General features: G+C 40.8%; 1 protein-coding gene across 5 annotated transcripts in view; it reads left to right on the top strand.

The window, feature by feature from the left end:
• BACH2 (BTB domain and CNC homolog 2) overlaps positions 1–26,746 on the top strand; it is a 367,860-nt gene that overhangs the window by 75,563 nt on the left and 265,551 nt on the right. For 4 of the 5 annotated variants that reach the window (XM_038002259.2, XM_038002258.2, XM_008006624.3 and 1 more), the window contains one exon: positions 15,439–15,551. The gene's annotated coding sequence lies outside the window, so the exon portion shown is untranslated. Of the gene's footprint in view, positions 1–42; positions 2,542–15,438; positions 15,552–26,746 lie in introns of those variants that run through there. The other variant, XM_038002260.2, reaches the window with a different exon arrangement.

Consider the following 26,746-nt stretch of genomic DNA (forward strand, 5'->3'; position numbering starts at 1 on the left):
TTTTATATTGATAACATGTTAAAATAATACTTTTTCCAATAATATTAAGTAAATTTCTCCTTTTTCTTTTTACTTGTTTAATGTGGTTATTTAAAAAGTTTTAAATTACAGGTTTAGTTCACCTTGTGTTTTTGTTGGCCAGCACTGGTCTAAGCTATATCATGACATTTAGAGTTTCTTATAACCTGGACTCAGTTACCTCTTTGGCCTTATCTCCCAGACCTTCCTGTCCCTCGCAGAATTTCTCATAACCCTCAGACTCACCAACCCTGTTTATTCTTACGGGTTTTAATTTTTTTCACACTCAGTTTCTTCTTTCTGAAGTGTCCCTCCTTTTTTAGGTGTCAAAAATCCTGCTCACACTTTTAGGACCTGACTTAATTGTCCCTTGCTGGTGACATTATGCCCTACTTCCTCAAGCAGAATTAGCCACTCCTTCCCATGTAGTGTCTCTCAGCACCTCCATTATTGCACTTGTCTTGCTGTTCTGCCATTAGGTGTCTTCTTAAGTAGACTCTTCAAGGGAGAGGCTGCAACTTATTTCTCTGATGACCGCAGGGCAGTACCTTGTGTATAGTAAGCACTTAATGGATGTTTATTACATTAATTTATGAACTAATTTTCATCCTGCTACACACACTGCTATTTTTATATACATCAGACCTTGATCATCTTAACCATTGGCCATGGAAAAAATTAGATGCTGAGGTGTATAGGACTGGACCTTTCAGCCTTAACCTCAATTCCAGGTTTTGTGTTCAATAAAATGGCTTTATTTTTCTTACTGGCTGGGTTATGATTTAAAAATTATAACTTTGAACTTATAACATCCATGAATATTGTACAGACTAAAAGGATAAAAGGGCAGTATAAATTACTGCTTTTTACCTATCTCGCTTATAGGGATTTCATATAAGATTTTGTTTGAAGATTTCACTTCAAAACAAGTTTGGAAAGCCACTGTTCTATTCCTAAATTTCATTTACATTTCTATACCAAGGGTTTCATTTTGGTTTTGATGAGATGGTTTCTACTGTCATGTTAGTTCACATAAAGCAAGACTTCTCAACTTTAGTTGCACAAAATTGGAAAACTTTTCAAAAATACTGATGTCCAGGCCTCCCCACTCAGGGATCCTTGTATAATTGAGCTGGAGGAAAAGGGCCCAGGCACCAGTATTTATGAAAAGCACAAATATCTGTAATAAAATGATTCTACAGTGCTTAGAAAACCAGGTAGTTAACTATGAAAATACTGAAGTTTTAAATTGCTAATTTTTCTTTCTTTTTATTAACTATATTGTCATTGTTTTTCTGGGAGTAAAGCTAATGCACTTTAAAGTTTGTATTATGGTTTTGAGACCTCAAACAGCATTTAATAGATGCCATCGTCTGTGAACAATTTTCCTAAGGCTTCTGAAATTAAAAATTCCCTTTTCTGTCACTCTTTAAAAACCTACATGCAGCAGAATTTTGATGTCCCTTATTGATAGAAATAGCGAACACAACACCTATTTCAGATCATGGAAATGAGGACTGACAAGGGCAGTGGGTTTAAGAAGTTTACACAGGTAGTGGCCTTCCTGGCACCCTTGTTAGCCTGAATAAACAGTCCTCCCCTGACAGATCCTCTGTAGCTCTGCCACATTGATAAAATCTGACGTTCTGGTTAATCACTTTTTAATGATATTCTTTCTTTTGTTCTTGGTATGTTACCAGCCCTTATTTTTTCAGTGTATGGGAAATAATTAACTTTAATTTCCTAATTCAGTAAAATGGGCTGATAATGCAGACCTTATTCTGAGGGGGACAGGAAGAAAAATGACCTAATTTCTATATATCAAATACATCTTCCTTCATACATTTAAAAATGTATAGAGTTATAAAGTACCTTAAATGCTGTAGAGGAGAAACTCTGGGGTAAATACTTTGAAAACATTGTGAAAAAATTCTATAAATTCTGATACCAGGTTCCATTTCATTGCTGTGTACTATTAAAAAGTGCAGATGTAAATAAGCATAAGTTTTGCAGGTTGTCAATTTGTTACACACGGCTGCATGTTCTTACTCTTCTAAAGTGTCGTCTCTTTCAATGTGGACTGTTTCGGGGGGAAAAAAAACTCAGAAAAATACACACTTGGGATCAAATCCTTAGGTCAGAAAAAAGAATAGAAACCTGTAGTTAAGTTGGTTATTTGCAGTGGTGGTGTGTCATCCTGTGTGAGACTGACGTCAGGCAGATTGAATGCAGAGGCAAACTTCGGGAGCGTGTGTGTGTGTGTGTGTGTGTGTGTGTGTGTGTGTGTGTGTGTTTTAAAGCCCCACTCCCAGAATATGAAGTGAGTATGAAGGGCACCACAGCAACCCTGGATCTCTCAAGAATGTACCTATTTTTAACATGCTGGATCAAGTGTCAGCACTCAGCAGGAGATGAGGAAGGGGTAGAGCCTGACTTGTACAGATTCCGCGGATGGTAAATGGCCCTCTGGCGTGTTTACAATACAGCTGTGCATTCTTAATGGCTCTGCCGCTGCCATGTCAGGTAAAGTTTTCTTTGCACGTGATGAATGGCAGAGAATTCTTTAGCAGAGGGAACCAAAGGAGCTGGGAGGAGGAAAGAGGAAGGGAAGAGCGGAAAAGAGAGAGAAAAAGAAACACACAGCTCCAGAGGGACGTAGCCTGTGCTTTGCAGTTGCTTGTGTGGATAGAAACCAGATGGTAAGCTGGAACACCCGCTTGGCTATCTGAGGAGCCAAACATATGGTTAATGGTCGGGAGAAATAGCTTTCAGAGCCAGGGCTTTGCTGACTGCTTCATATTACAGATTGTTACAGTGTGTCATTACATTGCCAACCTAAGTGCTTAATACCCACTGCGGGCGCTGGGCATACACTTACAAGAAGGACTTTTAGCTCTTTGCTGGCTCTAAACAGAGAAGTGACATCATAGAGAGGCTGAAAATGTCTGGTGGTGGAGGTGGGGAAAAGGATAATTTTGTAGTGGAAACAACAAATTTTTTTCTTTTTTTACAAGTCTTCACTCCACTGAAGTCTACTGTTTTCTGAGAACCTTTTAATACTAGACTGGTTCTCTCTCTCAGTCTCTCTCGCGTGCGCTCTCACTCTCTGTGTGACACACACACACACACACACACACACACACACACACGCGTGCAGAAGGGAAACCGAAATTCACAGCCCAGGCCATGTCCTCCAACTCCAGTGGGTTTGACAGGCCCCGTTCACCTGGAAGCCCGATCACTGCACTCAGAGGCCCTGCATTTGAAGTTTCTGTTTGGGGAGCTTTGGGCAACAGCAGGCCTGTGTTATCTAAGGAACTGCTGAGCCCATTCATCTGCTTTTCACGGCCCGCTTCCTTTTATTTTTAGCCAAATCCGTCAGGCCTGACAGGCGGGTAATTCGAGCCAGAGAAAGGGCAGAGCTCCAGGTCCTTTCCACAAAGCAATTCTTCTCCTCCCTCCTGGGAGGGCTCCAGACTTGGCCTGCTTCAGGCAGATGGATTTGTTGAGTCATGTGAGATCATTTACACAAAAACACAGTGAGGCAGTGGAAATTAAAAAAAAAAAAAAAAAAAAAAAAAAAAAAAAAAAAAAAAAAAAGAAAGAAAAGAAAAAGAGGAGGGTGGGGGAAGAGGAAAGAGGGGAAGCCAGGGGAATGCGTGCTGCCCTGCTGCTGAGGAGCATAGGAATTTTGCAGTGAGGCAGCTAGACTGAGGAATGCCTAGAGTCATTTGTGTATAAGGTAATGTCTAGTTTACGGAGTGGGGCGGGCCAGGCGAGGACGGCGCCTCCAGCAGCTTGCCTCTGTTTAAAAGAAGAAGGAGGTGTTGGGAAACTTTTTAAAAAAATTTTTAGAGCAACACCCACCAAACAAAGACCACACTGTTGACAGCGTTGGGTTCCAGTAGCGGTAAACTACCAAGGGGCTGGTTTACAGAAAATGAGTTTGCTCTGTGATGTCATACAAGTTTGCTTTGTCCTGACGCCAGCATGACACTGAGGCAGCAGGGGAGGGAGAACAGGAAAATTGGAACCGTGTTCTTGGTTAATGGTTTCCAGAGATTATTTAGCAGAACTTGAACAGAGGGAGGAAAATATTGTGGAGGATTGCTGCGAGGTGTACCATAATTGTGGTAGGTAAAACAAAGTCATTACTATGGTTTTCTTGCTCAAGAAGGATTGAGCAATGACTTCAAAATGCCAAGTAAGGTATTATTTTTCCCTACCACAGTATTTATTTTCCTTTGGCTTCTGGGGCATTTTAAAAAAAGACCAACTCTTACATCATGGCAAACAGTATTAATGTTAGTGACTCAATTTTGTTTACGTGTTTATACCACAAGCCTTTAAAACATTCCATTAAAAAATTGTCTCCCATTCATTCATGAAATTCTTTTTTTCCTTCAAATTTGTTTCCATGCATTAGCTTTGTTTGGATGGGGATTTTTTTTTTTTCCTTTTTGTCTGGAGTAAAAGAATACATAAAAGAATAATGAGTAGGTTATCTAAGTGTACATTCTTACAACAAATGTAATGAAAATATGCCATGTGGATGAGAGGGAATATTTGAAAACAGCAAGAAAAACAGAAATGGGGAGCATTTCAAAATAGTCACCTTGAATATTTTCATTATGATGCATTTCTGCAATTCTGCATTTATTTAGAACCCTATTGTGCAGCTGTTTCTTTTAGCCACCCTAGAATGTAGGTCAACATCAACATGGTTCCTCATATTTTGTTGGTATTTTAAAAGTTGAAACATTTTGCAACTTTTTCCAGACCTATATATACTTAGGTTATTTAGACAGTTTTAGTGACCATAGAACTTCACGTGTAAACTCCTTCTGTTAATAGCTACCACTGAATTTTGATAGTTGGCACTCAGATCACACCTTGACCTGGAGTAAACAGGCAGTGGTGATGTTGATGATAACATAGTCCAACACTGAAGCTGTTCCACTTCTTCCCAGACAACTCTGATGATCTTACTCTGTGTAAGGTACAGCTTTTACTTTGCTCAAGGAGAGAACTGGTATATTTTTATGGTTGTTAATTGTTTACATTTTGGGGACCCCAAGTTGCATGATACCACATTATTATAATGTGATTATGAGTTGGCATGATTTTAAGTCTGCCTATATCCCTGAATGTTCCCTCCCCGTCAGGGTTTCCCAGTCTCAGCACTATTGACGTTTTGGACCAGATAATTCTTGATTATGGTGTCTGTCCTATACATGGTAGGATCTTCAGTAGCATCATTGGTCTCACCCACTAGATGCCAGTAGCACCCTCCCCCAGGTCATGACAACCAAAAATGTCTACAGCATTGCCAGATGTCCCCTGGGAGGCAAAACCACTCTGGTTCAGAACTTCTGCTCCACTTTCTTACTCTGGTTTAGAAGCTCACTCTTTATGTAATGAGCTGACTGCTCAGTTACTTCTAAGATTGAATTAACAGATATGAAATAATGTTTTAAGTCAGAATTCCAAGTTAAGTAGAGTTTTTGAAGGTGCAGGCAAGAGTACTTTTGAGTATGGTTATTCAGAACAACCTCTCTCTTGGAATTCCGACCTTAGCAGGTGGATCCCCTCAAGACTCCCTTGTAGTGAGTTTCCCAGTGCTGTTTAAGAGGAAATGACTCCACCGTCTGAGCCAAGGAAAGTTGACATTAGCAGAAAGGGAACTTCCCCCCAGTCACCCGAGCACAGAGCCCAGGCCCCAGGCTTACCGCCTGTATATCCAGCCCCAGAAAGAGGGCAAGGCAGCAGCCACAGTTCTTTCTTGGGAGCACAGCTGACCTCCTCCCCATCCCGGCGGCTGTGGTCTCAGAAGCTGAAACTCTCGTTAATAAGGAATGTGGAGCTTTCCACAGCTAAGACAGGCATAAATTTCCTCTGTTTGTTTTGTGAGGACTAGTGTCAACTGCTGTAATGAGATCAGAGGAGACCCCAGGGTCAGCTGCTGAAGCCGTTTTCTGTGGGTGTTCTCTTGGCTGCTTGCTGTCAGAGAACACAGTGACTCCCTGCAGACATCCCTGATGTGGTAAGGTGGTTGTGCCCTTGTTGCATTTCTTGCCGTCTTTCTACTACTTCTCTCATTCTACTAAAACATCAGTGTACAGTCATCCGGTTCTAAATCATGGAAAAGTTAATGGAAGGCAGATTCCACAGAACTGAGGGCAGACTTAGTTGGGTGTGGAAAATGCAGCCTTGGGAAGGAAAGTGACCTGTTTCCTTGGGGTCACTGCCTGGACCTGCTGCTTCTGGCTTAGGGTAGGTTTCTCAAGGCCTGGGCTACCCATAAGCACTTTCTCCCCCCAGTGGCACTCTGTAATGAGGATGAGTTAGTGAAAGAGTCACAGCAATTAGCTTAGGCTACAAAGAACTTAATTCTAGTTGTAGCCTAAATGGCAGCTAGAATTGGCTACATATGGGACCTAAACTGGCAGAATTGCATTTAGGGAACCCAATTCTGGCAGAATGGTATACTGAGCTCATGCAGCCTGGCCTACTTCTGACCACCCACCCCAAAAAGTCCTAAGGTATATTGGTTAAAATAAACCAATATTGGTTAAATATCTTCAAGTACATAGGAGCTTTAAAGCAGGGCAGGAAAATTCCTAGGTGCCAGAAGACATTGATGCCACTGGCCTTAGAGTGTTTCAGACCCAGCTATAGGCTCTAGACTCTAGGAGCTATGCTGGTTGTACTCATACAAGAAGTGCTTGTAAAATGGGGGCAAGAAGATTTTCCCCAGTCTCTCTGGGGCTTTAAGTTTGTGTGTTGGGGCACAGACCAGGGAGATGGAAACCCAGGATTACACTGTTTGAATAGCTCTGGGGTCCATAGTTATACTACTACCTGCATGGTATAACTTCAGCTGTTTTGTTAGACACTGGTTTGAGAGTATTGAAAGCCCTTAGGCCATAGTGGAGGCAAACACTAGATCCCTGTGGAGAGGCTTAACAACCTGGGACATGGTACTCCCTCACAAAGAACAAGCCGCACTCAGGAGATGCTGGTAATAAGAAGTACAGAATATGGCCAGATGCAGTGGCTCATGCCTATAATCCCAGCGATTTGGGAGGCCAACATAGGAGGATTACTTGAGCCCAGGAGTTTGAAACCAGCCTATGCAACATAGCAAAACTCCATCTCTACAAAAAAATACAAAAAATTCACTGGGCAGGGGTGATGCACACCTGTAGTACCAGCTACTTGGGAAGCTGAGGTGGGAGAATCATTGAGCCTGGGAGGCTGAGGCTGCAGTGAGCCAAGTTGGTGCCACTGCACTCCAGCCTGGACAACAGAGTGAGACCCTGTTTCAAAAACAAGGAACAGAATCTAAGCCCCAGAAAAGCAGAGGTTAACAGTGAACCTCTGAGATTGCTTTTCAGCAGAGCCCATCAGGCCAAATAGAGTTTTCTTCTGCAGATTAATGAACGTTTCTTCTCAAGAGGAACAAGGCATATAACCCATTCTGGCTTGCTAAGCAGTTTCAGTTGTAAGCACTAGCCCTAATTAAGGTGATGATCCTACTTACAGCTTGTCCCCAAGATCTTCTTAAGAATATTTTAGTTCCTTAATTGGAAACTTTTTATTGGAGAGATAGCTGGTCCCCTTAACGCTTCTTTAACAGTGCTCCCATTGCAGTGGGTCACTCTGAAGTAACTCACCAGGCTGTTTGTTATTTCAGTTTCTCACCAAATCATGGGAAATATGTTTGCCTGAATTGTACAGCAAACCCGCCTTCCCCCGCCAAGGGAGAGGGAAGCTGAAATTATTTGGAGGGCTCTGGGATTCTTTCAGCATAAAATCAAAGAAACCCAGGTAAATAAGACATGGTTAGTAAACATTTGTTCTAGATGAATATAATTTAGCCTTCTCAATCCAAAGTGAACAAATGGATCAAGAGTCACCTGGAATAGCCACTATGTACTCTCCATGCAGTGGCGTGCACTATTGGCAAACATGAGTTGAGAATGCTAAACTTAATGCATGATTCCTTAATTTATTAATTAGACAATGAAATCTCTTGTGTTTAGTTTTTTTTCTTCTGAAGTACACAAAAAGCTGTTGCTAGTAGTACCCAAATAGTGCCTTGTTGACCTAAAAGTATGCCATGCTTCTTAAGAAAAAACTCTTCAGTATTTATTCTTAATTTGGCCTTCTATAAAGTTTAATTTCAAAATATTCTGACCAAGCGAGAAGTAGATATGGATATTGACATTAAAGCATCAGAAGAGGAGAGAATGAAAGGAAATAGGTTCAACTGGTGCCGGACTTACGGGAGATCTTCCCAAACATTATAATTTTGGCATATATTGAGTGCCTGCTGTATGTAAGGCAGCAGGATAGGTGCTGGGTATTTGGGTACTAGTACAAAATAGACAAGATCTCTTCTCGTGAAATGCTCAAAACAATCCTCAAAATAATCTCAAGAGGTATAAAGAATTTCCTCCAGTTCTAGGGATAAAGGAACAGAGACTGAGAGAGAGCCAGTAAATTGCCAAAAATCACATTCCGAGAGGTAGAGTTGATATTCAGACTGACTTGGCCCCTATCTGTCTTTGCCCACTCTTCTCCCTGGCTTTCTGGGGGCAGTGAAGCCCTAACAGTACAACCCAGAGGGGCCAAAAGGCAGGTGGAGAGTTTTCTCCCCCAGAGGTTTAGGTTTACAGGAACAAAGAATCCCCTGAGCAACATAGAAAGTGTGCAGTAGAAGAGGCAAACTAGCCAACCAGACCCAACACCTACAAAATTTCCAGAATATTAGCATGAGTTTCCAACATTAAAACAGCAAATGATTTTATGCAGTCTCTCAACTCTGTTTCTTGAGTATCAGAAGCTCTTGGCACATGGGGCTGTTCCTGCTTTGCTGGGGCTAGAGCTAAGTGGCAGACTCCCCAGATGCCCCATTCCTCACTGTCTTCCCAGACCTGACCTTTCACTCATCTCATTCTTTCTTGACCCCTGCAGTCATCTGAATTTGTGGCCACTGGTTTAAATAGTCACTTAGGCAAGGGAAGTGGGCCAGGCCAAGTAACCTCTCAGGGGCACTCTGTGTTGTGCCTTTAAATTGAGATAGTCCTAAATCACTGAAGACTGCGATTTACATTTTACAGTGATAGCCCCGAATCTAAATATTAGATATCCTGACTTATGTATTTGACCAAGTGCAAGAAACCCCTAGCCTGTGTGCCAGAAGCGGGTGTATGAAAGTGATGGACACTCTACCACTTGTCACTCTTGGCCCTTTCCTGGCCTCTGTTTCTCCCCATCTGGCTCTCAGATCATTTGTGTGTCTGTGTTACCAGCAATGTGTCTCTCTTTTGTAATTTATAATCCTCTTGTTTCCTCCTCTTTATCACCATTTCCTATTGAACTACAACTCATATATTAGTTAAAATTTCAGAACATTCATTTTCAAATTACTTAACCTGTCCTCGGGGAGGAAGGCTATTGATGATGCTTGATGGGAAGATGCTCTTGTCATTCTGGCTTAGAATGTCTGTTTTCCATGGTATGCTGTGAAGGCAGCACATGGGAGCAACGCAGAATGGCAAATGTCTAGTCTCTTGGGGGCAGAACCATGTTATAGTGTGTTTGTGGCAAGGACACTGAAGTCATGGAGAACCACAGCCACACATCTGCTGTAACTTTGAGGATGGAGAGGGACCTGCGGGAATCTCCTTGGCAAGCTCCGCCCTGTTCCTCTTGCCTCTTCTTTAGGTAGCAGGGAATGAACCAGCCAGTTGGAAAGAAGGTGTGCGTGCACTGGGGGAAGGGGGCAGGAGTCTAGCTTCTTTGCCTTTGGATCCTTTAATCCCGGCACCATGCCCCCTATTGTAGAAGGGAGGGATTAGCCTTTCTGTAATAAAAATGGCCTTATATTTTTTCAGTTGAAAGTCTCCAGTTGAAGATTGTCCAGACTTAACTTTAAAGCCATGTGAATTACTCCACCCCTTAAAATAGAGTAGAGGAGATGAGGGATATTGCTGTCACCTGTCCATCTGATTTCCCAAGTTTCTAAGTCCTAGATGCAAGAGCATTATTTTTCTAGACTTCAGAGCTTGTTCACCTTGATTACTTCATTATTCCTTCTCCAAAAGCTCTTGGGCCTGGCATAGGCCCTCATGCCCCAGCCCTCTGCCTAAGCTGCTGGGCATGGTGATGGGAAGGGTAGGAAAAGAGTCCATCCCACAGACTGGCCTCATGGTGCACGTTGTCTAAAAGCTAGTGAGACCTTTAACCCTGCGAAGAGTGACCTGCTCGTTCTTGTTGGCCTGTCTGTCTCCCACAGGAGTGCCTGAGCTCCCCGGCTTTGAGAGAGATTACAGAAGGCTTCTAGAATGGACATCATAGAAGGCGTTGGGAGTTAGAGTGGGGAGAAAAACCCAACTCACCATATTCTATTCAATATTGGCAGTATTAGTTGCATTTTCCAGGGCCAAGAGAACACATACACACGCACGCACACACACACACACACACAGCCCTTGACACTTTGAAGCTTCTCTTTAAAGAGCATAGGGTTAAAGGTGACTTATGTTATTCTCAGCATACCTCTATAGCACATTAACAGTGATCTAGGTAAAATAGGCTTCTCTCCATGGTAGATGGAGGTTGGGATGGTAAATAAATAGTGGTGAATCAGGTAGGCCTGGTGTTTCTCCAACTCCCATTTGCTGACACCTGAGACATGAGAGTATAACCCCAGAGAAGCCATAGGATGTGCAGTTGTCACCAGGAGTCCGAATCTCTGGGTCCCTTCCATAGTGAGGACCTGGCTGGTGTGGGGCTCTTGGCCATGTTACCAAACCTATCTCTGAGTGTTTTTGTTTGCTTACCTGCCCTTTGTTCTTCTCCATTCTTTGTATCTTTCATCTTTTCTTGTCATTTCTCTCTTCTTCTTAGACTTGCTTTGTCTCTGCCCCCCCCCCCTTTTTTTTTGTGAAACAGAGTCTCACTCTGTCACCCAGGCTGCAGTGCACTGATGCAGTCTTGGCCCACTGCAGCCTCCGCCTCCTGGTTCAAGCTGTTCTCCTGCCTCAACCTCCCAAGTAGCTGGGATTACAGGCCTGCACCACCACACCCAGCTAATTTTTGTATTTTTAGTAGAGATGAGGTTTTTCCATGTTGGCCATGCTGGTCTCATACTCCCGACCTCAAGTGATCCACCCATCTCAGCCTCCCAAAGTGCTGGGGTTCTGTAATTCTGGCCCACTTTTCTTCTTACCCACGCTTCTATCCACCTGGAAAGACAAATTATAGTTTATTAACCTTTTAGAAGTTTTAGAAGTCTAAGATTGACCATTGAACCAACTGTTAAGATCAGCTGAGTGGAAGTCACACAGGGGCTTATGGGATTAACTTTCTCAAGGCACCCTTTAAAGGCATCTGTAGTTTCATTTTGTTCAGTGCTAGAGGAATCCAGCTTTTAAAAAAATGAAAAGAAACATTGAATAATAAACTAAAAAAGAAAACATTCTTGATTCCACCACAGTAACTCAGGTATCTTTTTCCCTAATGCTTTATATTTAAGATGCAGTCTCCTTTTTTAAGCTGTAGATTTCACTAAACTTCTTCATAAACTGAATTGGATGCAAAACAACCAGGTTCTCTCGATTTCAAAGGAGATGGAAAGTACTTGATAGAACAAGGCCAGTCTTTTTGGTTGCTGTCCAGAAGTGAACTGACCCAGTTTCTAAAATTGTCGTCTGTTCTCTGAGGCGTTTTCTGTTAAATGGTGGTCTTGGTCTGTGCGCGTGTGTGTATGTGTGTTGTTTTGGGGGGTGTGTTGTTTTTGGGTGTGTGTTGTGTTTATTTTTTATTTGTGGTCTTTCACATGCTTTAATTCCATAGTGTCTTGAAATGAAGTCACTTCTAGTCCAGGGTCTATTGCTTATTTCAGCAAGAACCAAGAAAAATTCTTTTACCTCTCTCTGTCTGGTTTCCAAATTAGGAAAACTGCCACCCAGATTGGTATTAGTATATTAAATGAGAGTATTAATATATAAAAGTGCGTTGTATAGTTTGGGGTACTATACAGTTGTATGATATTCTTAATATTTTTAAAAAGATTTACAGTCCTGGCATTTAGAGATTTTCCTTTTTAAAAGAACTCCAAAGACAACTGCAGCAATTACTAACATTGTTTTTAAGACCCCACACTTAAAAGTCTGTATCATCCTAGGCCCTGTGAGTGATAGCAAAGAAAAAACTCTTGTAACTTTTGTTTTAAAACGTTCTATGTGACTGATGTTTCCCTCAAAGGGTTTTTAGCCTGGTTCGGTTGTAAAACAACATACATGAGAATGACATAAGAACAGTTGGGGCGGGGGCAGGAAGGGATCTGTAATCAGTTTAGTGCAAGTTATTTATCCAAGTTCTGAGAGTACGGGGATTGTGGCATGATTGGAGCTGGGTGGGGTTCCTCAGGGAAATGATGTTCAAGAATCCTTGTCTGTTTGTTATTATCTTCTTGTACCCACATTTCCTGTGTTGATACCAATGTGTACATAGAAATTGAATTGTGACATGAGGCATCTCTGCTAGGCATTTGGGCAAGCTTTCCAGTTAAGTTCTGGGCTATAGTTTTTAAATGGATTGATACATACATTGAAAAGGAAACAGCATGTATGAAGTTCTACTTTAAAACTAAGAAATTTATTAGCACCTGCTTCCAGAAATCGAAAGAGTAAAAATTATATGCATTATTTTTTTTCAGTCACTTTAAGATCAATTAGAATTAGATATTGAATTTTCTTGACTTTGAAGCCATGATTACCTGGACATCATGTACATGTGGAGATGTTTGGATATATTCATGCTACAAAGTTGGAATTTTAGGAGCTCTCCATGTTGTACATTATTGTTAAAATATGCTATTGCTATGACTGAATGTGGTATTTTCTTTTTTTATTATTATACTTTAAGTTCTGGGGTACATGTGTACAATGTGCAGGTTTACTACATAGGTATACATGTACCATGTTGGTTTGTTGCACCCATCAACTCATCATTTACGTTAGGTATTTCTCCTAATGCTATCCCTCCCCTAGCCCCCCACCCCCTGACAGGCCCCAGTGTGTGATGTTCCCCTCCCTGTGTCCATGTGTTCTCATTGTTCATCTCCCACTTATGAGTGAGAACATGCAGTGTTTGGTTTTCTCTTCTAGTGTTACTTTGCTGAAAATGATAGTTTCCATTTCCCTCCATGTCCCTGCAAAGGACATGAACTCATCCTTTTTTATGGCTGCATACCTTTCCGTGGTATATATGTGCCACATTTTCTTTATTCAGTCTATCATAGATAGGCATTTGGGTTGGTTTTAAGACTTTGCTATTGTGAACAGTGCTGCAATAAACATATATCTGCATGTGTCTTTATAGTAGAATGATTTATAATCCTTTGGGTATATACCCAGTAATGGGATTGCTGGGTCAAATGGTATTTCTAGTTCTAGATCCTTGAGAAGTCACCACACTGTCTTCCACAATGGTCGAACTAATTTACACTCCCACCAAGAGTGTAAAAGTGTTCCTATTTCTCCACATCCTCTCCAGCACCTGTTGTTTCCTGACTTTTTAATGATTGCCATTCTAACTGGTGTGAGATGGTATCTCATTGTGGTTTTGATTTGCATTTCTCTAATGACCAATGATGATGAGCATTTTTTCATAAGTTTGTTGGCTGCATAAATGTCTTCTTTTGAGAAGTGTCTGTTTATATCCTTTGCCCAGTTTTTGAATTTTTTTTTCTTGTAAATTTGTTTAAGCTCTTTGTAGATTCTGGATGTTAGCCTTTTGTCCGATGGATAGATTGCAAAAATTTTCTCCCATTTTGTAGGTTGCCTGTTCACTCTGCCGATAGTTTCTTTTGCTGTGCAGAAACTCTTTAGTTTAATTAGATCCCGTTTGTCAATTTTGGCTTTTGTTGCCATTGCTTTTGGTGTTTTAGTAATGAAGTATTTGCCCATGCCTATGTCCTGAATGGTATTGCCTAGGTTTTCTTCTAGGGTTTTTATGGTTTTAGGTCTTACATTTAAGTTTTTAATCCAAATGTGGTATTTTCTTTAGAATCTGTGTTTCAAATATCCAAGGAGTGATTTGCAATTTCCTCTCCCTATCGTCTGATTTATAAAAGGAATGTAGTAATATTATGTTCATAGAATAGTAATGTGCATGGAGTAGGAGTTTATCTTTGAAAATGTAAATTGCAAAATCATTTTCTTAGCAGTGAAAGATGTTAATATGGGGAATACAGCTTTGGAATTCTCCATGTCCCGAACTTAGTTAGCAGACATGTCATTCTCCAATGTAGACAAAGGCTGATTACTAATAACTAAAGATGGTTATGGTGGGCTTGTGGGGTTATGAGTACCTTTTTATTTTCCTATTGAACATTTTCTATGTTCTTAATATATTATAATTAAAAATAGTGTATTTTTCATTTTTAAAAGCACTGCAGTTCCAGTTAAACCTCCAATTCCGTGTATTATGGGAAGGTACAGATATATAAATCCTTCCTAGATGCAACTTAAAAAAATAACACACAAATTGAGTATCAGGAACCTTACGATGTTTTGCTCTCCTCTCAGTTCCACCTGTAAACACCTTTCAGAGGAAAAGGCTACAAATCCATTTAAGCAATTGAAGTCATTTAAAAAATATTTTCCCCTAGAATTTGACAAATTAACCTTGAAACTGGCCAGGTATGGTGGCTCACACCTGTAATCCCAGCACTTTGGAAGGCTAAGGCAGGAGGATCACTTGAGCTTAGGAGTTTGAGACCAGCTTGGACAACATGACAAAACCCTGTCTCTATAAAAAAAATACAAAAATTAGCCAGACGTAGTGGTGCACGCCTGTAGCCCCAGCTGCTTGGGAGGCTGAAGTGGGAGGATTGCTGTAGCCCAGAAGGTTGAGGCTGCAGTCAGCCGTGATCATGCCACTGCACTCCAACCTGGGCAACAGAATGAGACTCTATGTCAAAAAAAGAAAGAAAGAAAAAGACAAAGAAGAACCCTTTTACTCTGAAACGTAATTCATATGAATCAAAAACTTCATGTAAAGAATAAATAGCATGAATAAAAACATGGTGGACTATTTTTCTATTTGGGGGGATTGAACTGTTTAGTTCATTTGGCCCATGGAAAGCTGACCTCCTGAATTCCCTTATGGTACGCTGCCTTCCTAGGAAATATGTGGAAGTTCTAGCTGTTGAGTCCTGGCCGCGCCCATTTGCACTAGCTGCTTTTCAAGTGCACAGTAATAGCCACATCTGACTAGTGGCTACCATGTTGGACAGTGCAGACTTGGATCATTGCCATCATGGCAGCAAGGCACTGGACATGGCAGTGCTCTGTGCCTTCCTGGGCACCAGCTGATGGATTTCTTCTTTGTTTATATTCACAGTGCAGCTGTCTGCTTCGCAAAGTGAGGGCTCCAGGAATGAGGAGAATCTTCAAGAGCTGCCTCGCATTGTGACATGTCTGATCCCTTGCTCCCATCCCTGCAGCATGAACAAGGTAAGAGGTACTTTGAGGAATCAGCACTTGTATTTCCTTTACGGTACCATGATTTTCTGGAATGCATATGTCTTTCCATGATGTGAAGAGGTTGCTTATCCTGCCAGAAGCGTTTGAGTTGGAGAGTCGTGTGATCCCCCACAAGCAGGGTCACAGGTGCTAGTGGCTACTCTGACTGCGTAGTCCTCTGGAGGTGTCATTTATACTTGACAGGGGCCTCTGAGTGGCTGAAATACTGGGTTTTAGCATAACTGCCTTGGCATGAATATTGGAATATTGAGAGTCTGAGGCTAGATTTCCTGGGACTAAATATCACTTTTTCCAGATGCTAGTGTCGGTGACCCTGGGCAAGTGGCCTGACTTCTTGGTTCCTCAGTTTCCTCATCTGTAAAATGCTGATAAAAATGATACCTACCTGATAGGATTATTGTAAGGATGAAATGAGTTACTACATGTACCAGTGCTTAGTATAGTGCCTGTCCACATTACAAGCACTTGATACATATTTACTGCTGTTGTTTTTATGTTGGGGACACTATTATCCCTTAGACATAGTTGCAAGAGAGTGTAAGGTGCATCTTTTCCATTTTTATTTATTCCCTGATTAAATTGGTGAGTGGCGATTTATTACCAGATGGGCACTATGGGAATAAACGAAGAATACAACTTGAGACATGCCTTCAGCATGTGCAGACTATCGTGGGGCAGCATAGTGAGTGTGTTCTAACAAGGTATGTACCAGAAGCTCTGGAGGCACAGAAAAAGGAACATCCAACTCTGGGGAATCTGGGAAGGACAATGTAGAGGAGGCGACATTTGAGTAGGATCCTGGATGGGAAATGGTAATTTCCTGGACAGGGAAGGTAGGGCAAGGCATTCCAGGTAAAGGAATGTGTTTAAGCACAAAAGCATATGAGAACGCCTGGTGTGCTCAGAGACCAGCAAAGAGTTTGGTATGACTGGAGCAGGGTTTCTCAGCCTTGACACTTGATATTTGGACCAAGTAATTCTTTGAAGTGAGAGACTATCTTCCGCGTTTTAGGATTTTTTGTAGCATCCCCTTCCCTTCACTCTAATTGTGACAACCAAAAATGTCCTCAGATTATTGCCCAGTGTCCCATACAGGGACAGAATTACCCATTGGTTGAAAACTACTGCGCTAGTGGAAGGTGGTCAGATATAAGCCCAGAGAAGGAGGCAAGGGCCAGATCCTATGAGCCACTAAAGGATTTAAAATGGGAGAGATGTTTTCAGAGGCCTACAAAAACAGGTGTGTTATTGTGGGCCTGTTATATGGATTATGGTAGAGTGGGACAGCACTGTTTAATGGTTTGGTTGTCAAAAGAACATATGGAATCTCTAGACTTTAGAAATTCCATTTACCTTGTTGAAATTCTTCTACTAAATTAGGACGCTCTTCCAGTGGTGACTTTTCTCATGGTCATTTACTCAGCCTTCTCATGGGCAGGAAGGGCCCTGGGAAGCTTCAGGGATTGGAGAAAGCTGGAAAAGCCTTCTGTGCACTTACCCTATTTCCCTAGATGCAAGTTTTATGGGAGACACTGGCCACTTTATCCTATCTGAAGAGACCAGCAAAAAAACAAGCAGTTGTTTCTGAGGAGTTTTCGTTTGGCTGAGCTTAACCAAAGAGAAAGAAACCAGAGCTGAGTTTTCCCACTTCAACCCCACCCCAGCTTAAACACTTGGCGTTAAGCCGCCTTTGAGAAGTGAGCTGTTGGAATACTGGAAAGTAAGCAGGTGTTCTGCCCCAGGGTCATGACTGGAGGTGGGGAGGAGGGGAGATCCATGGCTGCAAACCTCTTTTGGCTCCTAGTATTTGGAGTTTGGTGTGTTGAAAAGCTAAGGCAACTTTTTGGAAATCTGCTATCAGCAAATGCAGTTTGCTGTGACAGCTCCGCCCTGAGTTTCTCCAGAGCAACCCAACATCTAATGTCATGGATTCACTCTCCACACACAGCTGGGAACCAGACTCCTCAGAAATGTCAAGTCTCAGTAGGTGTGTCTGTTGCTTGGGATATTATGTTCTGCCTGAGTGGCTCAGTACGTGCTCTATTTTATATTGTTTTAATTGAAAGTAGTGATTAAGCATGATGTGTCACCTTCATAGGTCAGCATTTTTCTTATGGCTTTCTCGGCATAAGACAAAGAATAGGTCACTCTCTGGGGAGGAAACAGCTCTTCTCAGCATAAATAAAACCAGAGACTCTCCTCCTCAATTATGGTGTTAGTTGGAGTGCTAGAAATATTGTTGTGGGTGTGACTGACATTCTAAGTGGATTTGTTCCTAGAAAGTTGGAGACATTGGAATTGTGCACTCTCCTCTTCCTCAGACACACACTGTAATGCTCTCCTTTCTTCCTAAACCCCAGCTCACTGATGGCGCACTTCAGTTAGGGAAGTATACGGATGGAGGGTGGCCCTTGTTATTCCTGTGAAGTGCCAGGGCGATGCTGATAGCAGTTAGACATTGACAGCTCTCTTGAATCCATCGTGGACCATCCCTCTAGAATACACAGAATCCCCAAACCCCATGGCACGAAGGGATTAGCGGTTGGCTGCACTAATTTAACAGGACTACCCTGATACCTCATGAGTTACTGTCCACCAGGTAGGGCCTTCATTCCTCACCTTCTTGAACTCCGATCTCCGCCAGGGTCTGAGGAAACACTAGAAAGGGGTGCACTTCTGGCCTTCGGATAGCTAGCATGTTGGTGTATCACTGCTGGCTGAAAACAGACACAGGGCGTTCCTGCGCATAAGGTCCATCATGAATCTGCTGTCATCCCTGAGGCCAGTCTACAGGAAATATGTCAGTGTACATGGAATATGATAACAGACTCATGGGTTTACACAGAGTAGACAGCCTCATGTTTCTTTATTCCCCTTTTAAATTTGTAAACAGGCAGTAATGGTTGTAAATTCTGAGCCTTACGTATTAAGGAAATTGTGGGGCACATATTTTCCCAGGGTATGCATTCCCCCAAACCCTCATGCAGACTTGACCATCTTTCCAATGTTCCTACGTTCTTCGCAGCTTTTTGCAAGAGCTGACTTTCCAATCTTTATGTTGATCAAAAACTTCATAATTGCAATTTAACTTTTTTTTTTTTTTTTTGAGAGAGAGACAGGGTGTTGCTCTGTCACACAGGCTGTAGTGCTCAACCTCCCGGACTCAAGGAATCCTCCCACCTCAGCCTTCTGAGTAGCTGGGACAACAGGTGTGTGCCAACATACCTGGCTAATTTTTGGATTTTTTGTAGAGATGGGATTTCACCATGTTACCCCAGGCTTGTCTGGAACTCCTGGACTCAAGCAATCTTCCCATCTCAACCTCCCAAAATGCTGGGATTAAGCCACCTGGTGTAAACCACCACACCTGGCCAACATTTAACTTTTAAATTCTGTCAACAGTATTTCTACTACTTTCTTGGTTATTTTCTTGCTAATATGTATAAATATATATTACATATAGTATATTTGCCAGTTTTGGGTTTATCTGTGTTACTGCTGCATTATCATGCTGTAGAGAAAAGATTTCAGTGTATCACTTAAAAGCCATAGCCAAATGGGAAGCCAATTGAACAGGATTCTGTAGAGGCAAATTGTGCAGGATGATGTACATTCAGTGCATACCGACTACTTCGTACGTTCACAGAAAACACACTAGCAAGAAAAGTGTTGTTCTCCCCTTGTAAGATCTTTCCTTCTTAGTAGCAACCTTAGGATTATGATCCTTTACTCGTCTCCCTTGTGGTCATTGTTTTTTATAAAGGCATGTCATGCTGTTCTGTGCTTTAAATTTATGAGGACACTCCATCTGATTGAAAAATAATTGATTTTTCCATTATTGTACAAAATGACCCTCTCCCTTCCCCCATCGTGAAAAAGAATCTTCTTGAGAACTGTTTCTTCCTTGTTATGTTCAGATCAAGCCGGATCTGATTTTTATTGCTTTGGACAAATGCCAAAACATCAAAATGAAGTAGAGTAGTGCCTCTTGTCTCTTTTAGTGGGTGGATACCACTGTTTTGCTTAATGGTCTGCCTAGCAGAATTTTTTTTTCTCTGAATATTTTCCAGTATTCAGCACCACATCCTACTGTCCCAGGTCTGAGGCAGTTTCATGTTTACACGCAGATCAATATCTCTACAGTGAACTAAAAAGTAAAACTGAAATTTAGTTTCTACCTTCATTTGGAGTTTTTCTTACATTGCACCTCCTTCATATGAAGCTGTGAAGTCCAGACTTTATTATCCCTGCCTCGCTCATCCCAAACCTGGCATATACATAGCTCTAGTTGGTAAAACATCAGCTCCAACACATATTTGTCAAGTGCATACTATGTGCCATGCACTGTGCTTGCAAGAAATACATTAGTGAATATAACGAAGGTCTTTTCTATCTAAGACAGCTGCCGTTCTGGCAAAGGTAAGAAGAGTCATCATACCCACTGGTTTAATATTTTAACATAAAACTAATGTCAACACTTTTTTCATTTTAAACTTTTTATACTCAAAGAGCAAGTTAACAGAGCTACTGGAGGTAGCATAAGGAATTGGCAAATAATAAACATAAAAGATCTCTCTCCTCTCCTTTCCAGGACACCCTCAATGGTTTGTTTCACCAAATGTCCAATCTATATTTAATAAGCCTTACCAGTCATTTTTCTGAAGGCATTGGCCAGGTCCTCCTTGTGGCAGACTTTGAAGAGCTATTGCAAGGTTTAAACTAGTGACATGGAAGAAAATACAACTAAAAATTAAATGATCTTAGAATAAAGAAGGCCTTATTAATTTCTAGTGTTAGAAACTATCAAGGAAGAGAATGTACTTAGCTTTATAACACTTCAGAACTTCTTTCAATCAAAAGACATTCTGAACTGTTCTAAAAGATAAAAGACAAGCTGGGGCAGTATTTACCCATATATGAGAAAGAGTTATTAAGCGTTCTTACAAATTAATATAGATTTATGAGATAAAGGTAATTACACTAATAGAAAATGGGCAAAGAACAGAAAGGTAAGACCAACAAAGAAAGAAATATGATCAATAAAATGGAAGAAAAATGTTCAATCTTAACAGCAATCAAAGAAATGCAAATTAAAATGATGAGATAGAATTTTTCACCTATACAATTGATGAGGATTTGGAACATTTACTCAGTGAAGTTGGGAATAGGGAACATCAGGCTCTCTCATACACAGTTAGTGAAAGAACACCTTTCTTAAGGGGACTTAAATAAGGTATATCAACTCCTAAAAAATTGACACACCTTTTGTCCCAGAATTTGCATTTCTAGAACATTAACTCAAAGAGAACCGCCATGGATGTGTGCAGAAGTTTAGCTAAGATGTGCATCACAATATTCTTAAAATAGTAATTTTTGAAGGTAATAACCATGGTACAGCTGTACAATGAAAATGCCAAGGAGGGATTGAGGAATACTGAGTGACATAAAAAGATGTTCTAAATAAATTGCGAAGAAGACAAGTTATATAACAGTATGTGCAGTCTGATCATTATTTCATTTTTTAAAAAAAGGTACAGTATGCACACAGAATAAAGATTGCTTATACATATCAACATATTATGAGCATCATCTTTATTTTGCTTGTATGTTCTAGATTTTCTTAAGCAATGTGCATTTCTTTCACACTAAAAATATTTTAAAATAAAATATACTAAGTATCTTTAAAATATGAACTTCACGGCGGGGCGCAGTGGCTCACGCTTGTAATCCTAGCACTTTGGGAGGCCGAGGCAGGCAGATCACGAGGTCAGGAGATCGAGACCACAGTGAAACCCCGTCTCTACTAAAAATACAAAAAATTAGCCGGGTGTGGTGGCGGGCGCCTGTAATCCCAGCTGCTCAAGAGGCTGAGGCAGGAGAATGGCGTGAACCCGGGAGGCAGAGCTTGCAGTGAGCCGAGATCGCGCCACTGCACTCCAGCCTGGGTTACAGAGCGAGACTCCGTCTCAAAAAAAAAAAAAAAAAAAAAAGAACTTCACTGCATTTTTAAAATATGCATGATAAAAAGACCAGAAGGCTATTACCCAGAATGATGACCATGGCTTTCCCAGAGGGCGGAAACATAGGACACATTTCTTTCTTTTTTAAAAAATACTTTTTGGTATTTTCAGCTTTTCTACAGCATTTGTGTATTTCATTAACAACTAGAAAAGAAACCAAACATTTAAAAAATAAGTACTGTTTTACCTGTTTTGCATTCGAGGTGCAAATGGATGAAGATATTTAGTAAGCAGATAGAAAACAGAGTGGTCAAAACAGAGATTTGGACCTAGGGTCATTCTGCTTGGCATATTACCAGGAAGGATCATTTTAATATACTAATGGTTTGGGGGCAGTAGTCAGTAGAGAAATGCTCTAGAAAAAGATGCCATCCTTTGATTCAGTGGCTCAATTTTTTAAAATGAACAGTACATCCTCTTACTCAGTACTGTGCCATTTCTTCATTTACGTGTTCAAAGACACTGCTGATGTGTACAAGTTTGAACTAGACCAGTGGTTCCCAAAGTATGGTTTGGGGACCCTTGAGAGGGACACTCTTATACCCTTTCAGGGTGTCTGCCTGCAAGATAAAAGTTAAGATATGATTTACCTTTTTCACCCTTTCTCTCTTGTCTATACACAGTGGTGTTTCAAGAGACTGTGACATGCAATGGCATCACTTCTGGGATGTGTGCCTGTGTTTTCATGTTCCAAAACTTTCTTGAGCTTAACCTCTAGTATGGTAAACATTGATAGAAATAACTCACATAAACAAAAGCTCTTTAGGGTCTGCGATCATTTGTGAGCCTGTAAAAGGGCCATGAGATGAGTTTGAGAACCACTGAGTTAGACTGCGCCTATGTCTTATATGTGGCAGGCTTTCCTCTAACAAGAATCTGGATCCTCAGTCCTGGTCAGTGAGTGCCCTTGGACATTGTAGCACTTCTGTTCTCACTTTCTACATTTTTAAGATATAATTTCCCTTAGCTCTTCAAAAAAACTTCATTTTTATAGAGTTCGTGAAGCCAAAAACACACATTGCTGGCACCAGGCCACTGTAGCACCTCTGTTACATGTACATTGAGTCCTGTCGAATGTGAGGTTCGTGGAAATGTTAAAGGCCAAGTTAGACCTCCAGACTCTGTCTCCACCTGCCTTGTACTGGGAAATTCATGATGTTTCAGGAAGAAAATAGCACTGTAACTCCCTTCTGAGAGGTCTGGAAGTGCATATTTAAAATACAACTTACCGTGTAATTGAGTAGAGGGTCGATTTGGCATGAAAGAGAGATAAGACAAATTTAAAAGAATTAACTGAATATATTTATGCCCATTTGCCTTTAAAATGTGTGCATACATATAATGTGTGTTTGTATAAATGTGTATGAAACATACATTCCAGAGGATTGCACCCTAAGTTAGGTAGACTTCTCTCTGTACACAGTCATCTTGACTGTGGAAGTACAGTAATGCTTCTATTTCAGTCCCATCTCTTCTCCTCCTTTCTGCCTAACCAGAAACACATTTCTGTTGTTCTCTCTTTATTTGCATGGCTCACCAACAAATCTCAGAGCAGTGTGTGGTGAAGCACTGGCTGGTGCCTACTTCTCCAAGAAGCAGTCTGTATTAACTTGTTCTCACACTGCTAATAAGGACATACCTGAGACTGGGTAATTTATGAAGAAAAAGAGGTTTAATGGACTCACAGTTACATGGCTGGGGAGGCCTCACAATCATGGTGGAAGGTGAGGAGGAGCAAAGTCAAAGTCACATCTTGCATGGCAGCAGGCAAGAGAGAGCATGTGCAGGGGAACTCCCCTTAATAAAGCCATCAGATCTCATGAGACTTATTCACTGTCACAAGAACAGCATGGGAAAGATCCACCCCCGTGATTCAGTTACCAGTTACCTCCTACCAGGTTGCTCCTATGATATGTGGGAATGATGGGAGCTACAGTTTGAAATTTGGGTGGGGACACAGCCAAACCATATCACAGTCTTCATGTTCCAGGGCTTATGCTGAAAATCTGAACCTTTTTGTACAGAGAGTTTGAGCATCAGATGAATGATTGTGCTGGAGCACCTCCAAGTGCACTCTAGCTCTGAGACTCTGTGCACCCACTACCGTGTCATATGGACATGGCAATGGCTTGTCTTGAGTGAAGGGGTCATGTGGCCTGACGTAACATCTCCTGATAATGTCAGAAAAGATGAAGGAGAATCTGAACAGGTAGGAGTTAAATTAAGGCTTCAGAATAGAAAAGCTGAACTTTGTGTTTGTGTTAAGACCCTATAGGCCCCAGAGAAGAAAGGATATGTTTTGACATGACTGTAATATAATTTCAAGTCTGAGAGGCCTGGCTGTGAACCATGATAACTTCTTTGAAATATGTCTACAGCTACTGACCATCTGTCAGGTTCTAACTGAGGTCGGAGGAAAGTCGGTGGACGAGTGGCAGGCAGTTGAAAGACCAGTCAAGGAATCATGGGGCGTTTCAACATGGCTTTATTCTCTCTCTGGGCACAAGGGAGCTGTGGGCGCAAGCAAGCCATGGGCACAAGCAAGCCATGGGCGAAAGCCTGGGGACGAGCCACAAGTGCAAGCCGTTATGTACAGCGTTAGCAGGGTAATTATACCTTTTACAGACAATAGTGGCTCTGAGTCAAGCATGAGCGCACATGAGTGGTTACTTAATGCACCTCACATGGCATGGTTACATAACACGTGGAGCTGTGTGCCTGCACTCCAAACTCGCTGAGTCATGCTGGACTAGATGTCTGCCTCGGCCTATTCTTGACCACAGCTCATCCATTTTCCTTACACCATCAAACAGGTTTCATTTGTAGGAAAGATTATATTCAGTCCCACTTCATTCTCATTACTGGTACTTTCACACACATCGTGATTGTTGGTTTTGAAATCTTGTTCATCCTCATTTTTTGAGGATTTAAAGAGGAGTGCCTAGTATTTTCTTAATTAAAACAGGCTTTGCTTCTCTGCGCCCCCTGCCCCATACCAATGGACTGCCCTGGGCCATCCTTCATTGGGAGTTTTAATTGCATGTTGACTGAACAGGTAGGTTCTTGTCCTATATCATCATGTTGAACTAAGCCCACAAGAGCCTTGCAAGCCCAGTAAAGAGGCCCTTTGGATACTCAAAGTGTGCTGCTGCCTTTTTCTTCGTGACTGGTGATGGCTGGTTTCCTACAACAGCAGCCAGGGGATCTGACCTTTATGAATCAGGCAGACGAATGTTTCTGTCTTCTTTCTCCAAGTCCTCAACTTTGCCCTTTTTCTCTCAATTAGTAGGCCTTAATAGATACAATTAAGAGAATTCTACTTAGTTAATTGGTGACTGGAAACATGATTATTTAGGTACTTAATCTGTGGTTTGTCCATCTTTAGAATATTAACAGTTGATTTTTGCCTGATTTTACAAAGGTATCACCTCAGTGGGATTGCTGTATATGAAAGGAAATTTATAATGAAAAGATTGCTTCCAATCCAGCTTATTAATTTAAGTACCTAATACTTTAGATTGGCTTTATTGTCCATTCATTTTTGTGATACAGAGGCCTTATAACGTATAGCTGCTGGTATTCTTCCCAGCTTCCTATTGTCCTTTGTCTTCGTAAAATAAGCCTAACAGTATTTTCTGTATTTTCAGAGAACATTGTGCTTTTGAATATATGTACATCATTGGCTTTGTTTTTTAAAAATCTCATACTATGTGATAAAATTAATGTACTAGAAAAAAAGGTAGAGATGCCTATTTAAAACAAATACATAAATACATAATTTGCAGAAACTCCTCAGTTACTGTTCAGAAGACACATATTTCTAGTCTAGTAGACATCTAGTAAATGATGTTTACTTTTAAATGCAGAGATTTGATTTGACTAATCATAGTTTATATGTTCTTCTGGTTTATTTGGTTTTCTTTTCTATTTTTTTTAGTGGAATAGTTTTGTAATTTCTTACCACTCTCAAACTTTAATAGAGTGGCATTATCTTGAGGCTAGTCTCAGTTAGATATAAATATAAGCAATTAATTAAGATAACCAACCCTAGCCAGAGAGATAAAGTATCATCACATGTCATAGTGATCAAGGAGCACCTGTTAATTAGAACAGTAGGAAAACTGCAACCAATCATGGAAAAAAAAAGTGTTGGGTGAAATTAACAATATCTATGTTTCTTGTTATTTCTTAAATGCAACTCATAAACAATTTGCTGTGACAGCTCTAGGCTGGGATTATGGCATTTGGGATGAGGTCTGATTATAGCTAAAAATAGACATGTGTATTGAAGATAAGAAAAGGAATATTAAACAATTGAAATTTTGTGAAAGACTGATGCTGTTTCATTGTAATAATTTCCCCAAAGGCACATTAGTAATGCTAAATACAGACTTTAATAGACTTTAATAATGTGTACTTTAGAGGCCTGATACACAAAGGAATAATGTATAAAACATTCATTATGAAAAATTGCTACCTTTTTATTTAATAATAAATCTGTTGAAACAAAACCTATGGCATTATGTTCCTGGCTATTAGCAGGTTGAATAATAATTGCTACCCTCTTTTACGTTTTTTCACCTATTCTAATCAAGTTGCAATCATATTTTCTTATTTGTTCCATGAATGAAATGGAGATTTAAAAAAAAAAAAGGTACTTGCATTGAATGGACCCTTGTTCAAATTGTGGCTCATTCTCTCGCTACCTTCATAATCTTGGGCAAGTTACCTAACATCAAACTCTGTTTTTTTGTTTGCAAACTGAGGATTGTTCTACCTATCTAATGAGGTAGGAATATGTTAAATGTTGACACAGTGGAGTCCCTATGTAACAGACACTCAGAAAATGCTTTCTATTATGATTACTTTCTACATCTATTTCTCTTTATATTGCTTGTTTCTTTGAAGGACTGTAGTGGAGGAGCTGGAAGGGGGTTGAGAGTAGGAAAAAGCAATTAAAAAGATACCTTAAGCAGCTCTGTAGCCAAGCCTTGCATTGGATTTCAATTTGATTTTAATGTGCTGCTGCTGAGAGCCATGCTGTTGAAAAAGAAGAGTAAGAAGCAGATGCTCTTAGAAGAACAGTGGGGCATTTATCTCTTTTAATGAGATAACATCATTAGAGTGACAAAGTGCAGCAAATCA

The sequence above is a fragment of the Chlorocebus sabaeus genome, chromosome 13 (assembly GCF_047675955.1).
Source record: "Chlorocebus sabaeus isolate Y175 chromosome 13, mChlSab1.0.hap1, whole genome shotgun sequence".
Taxonomy (NCBI): Eukaryota; Metazoa; Chordata; class Mammalia; order Primates; family Cercopithecidae; genus Chlorocebus; species Chlorocebus sabaeus.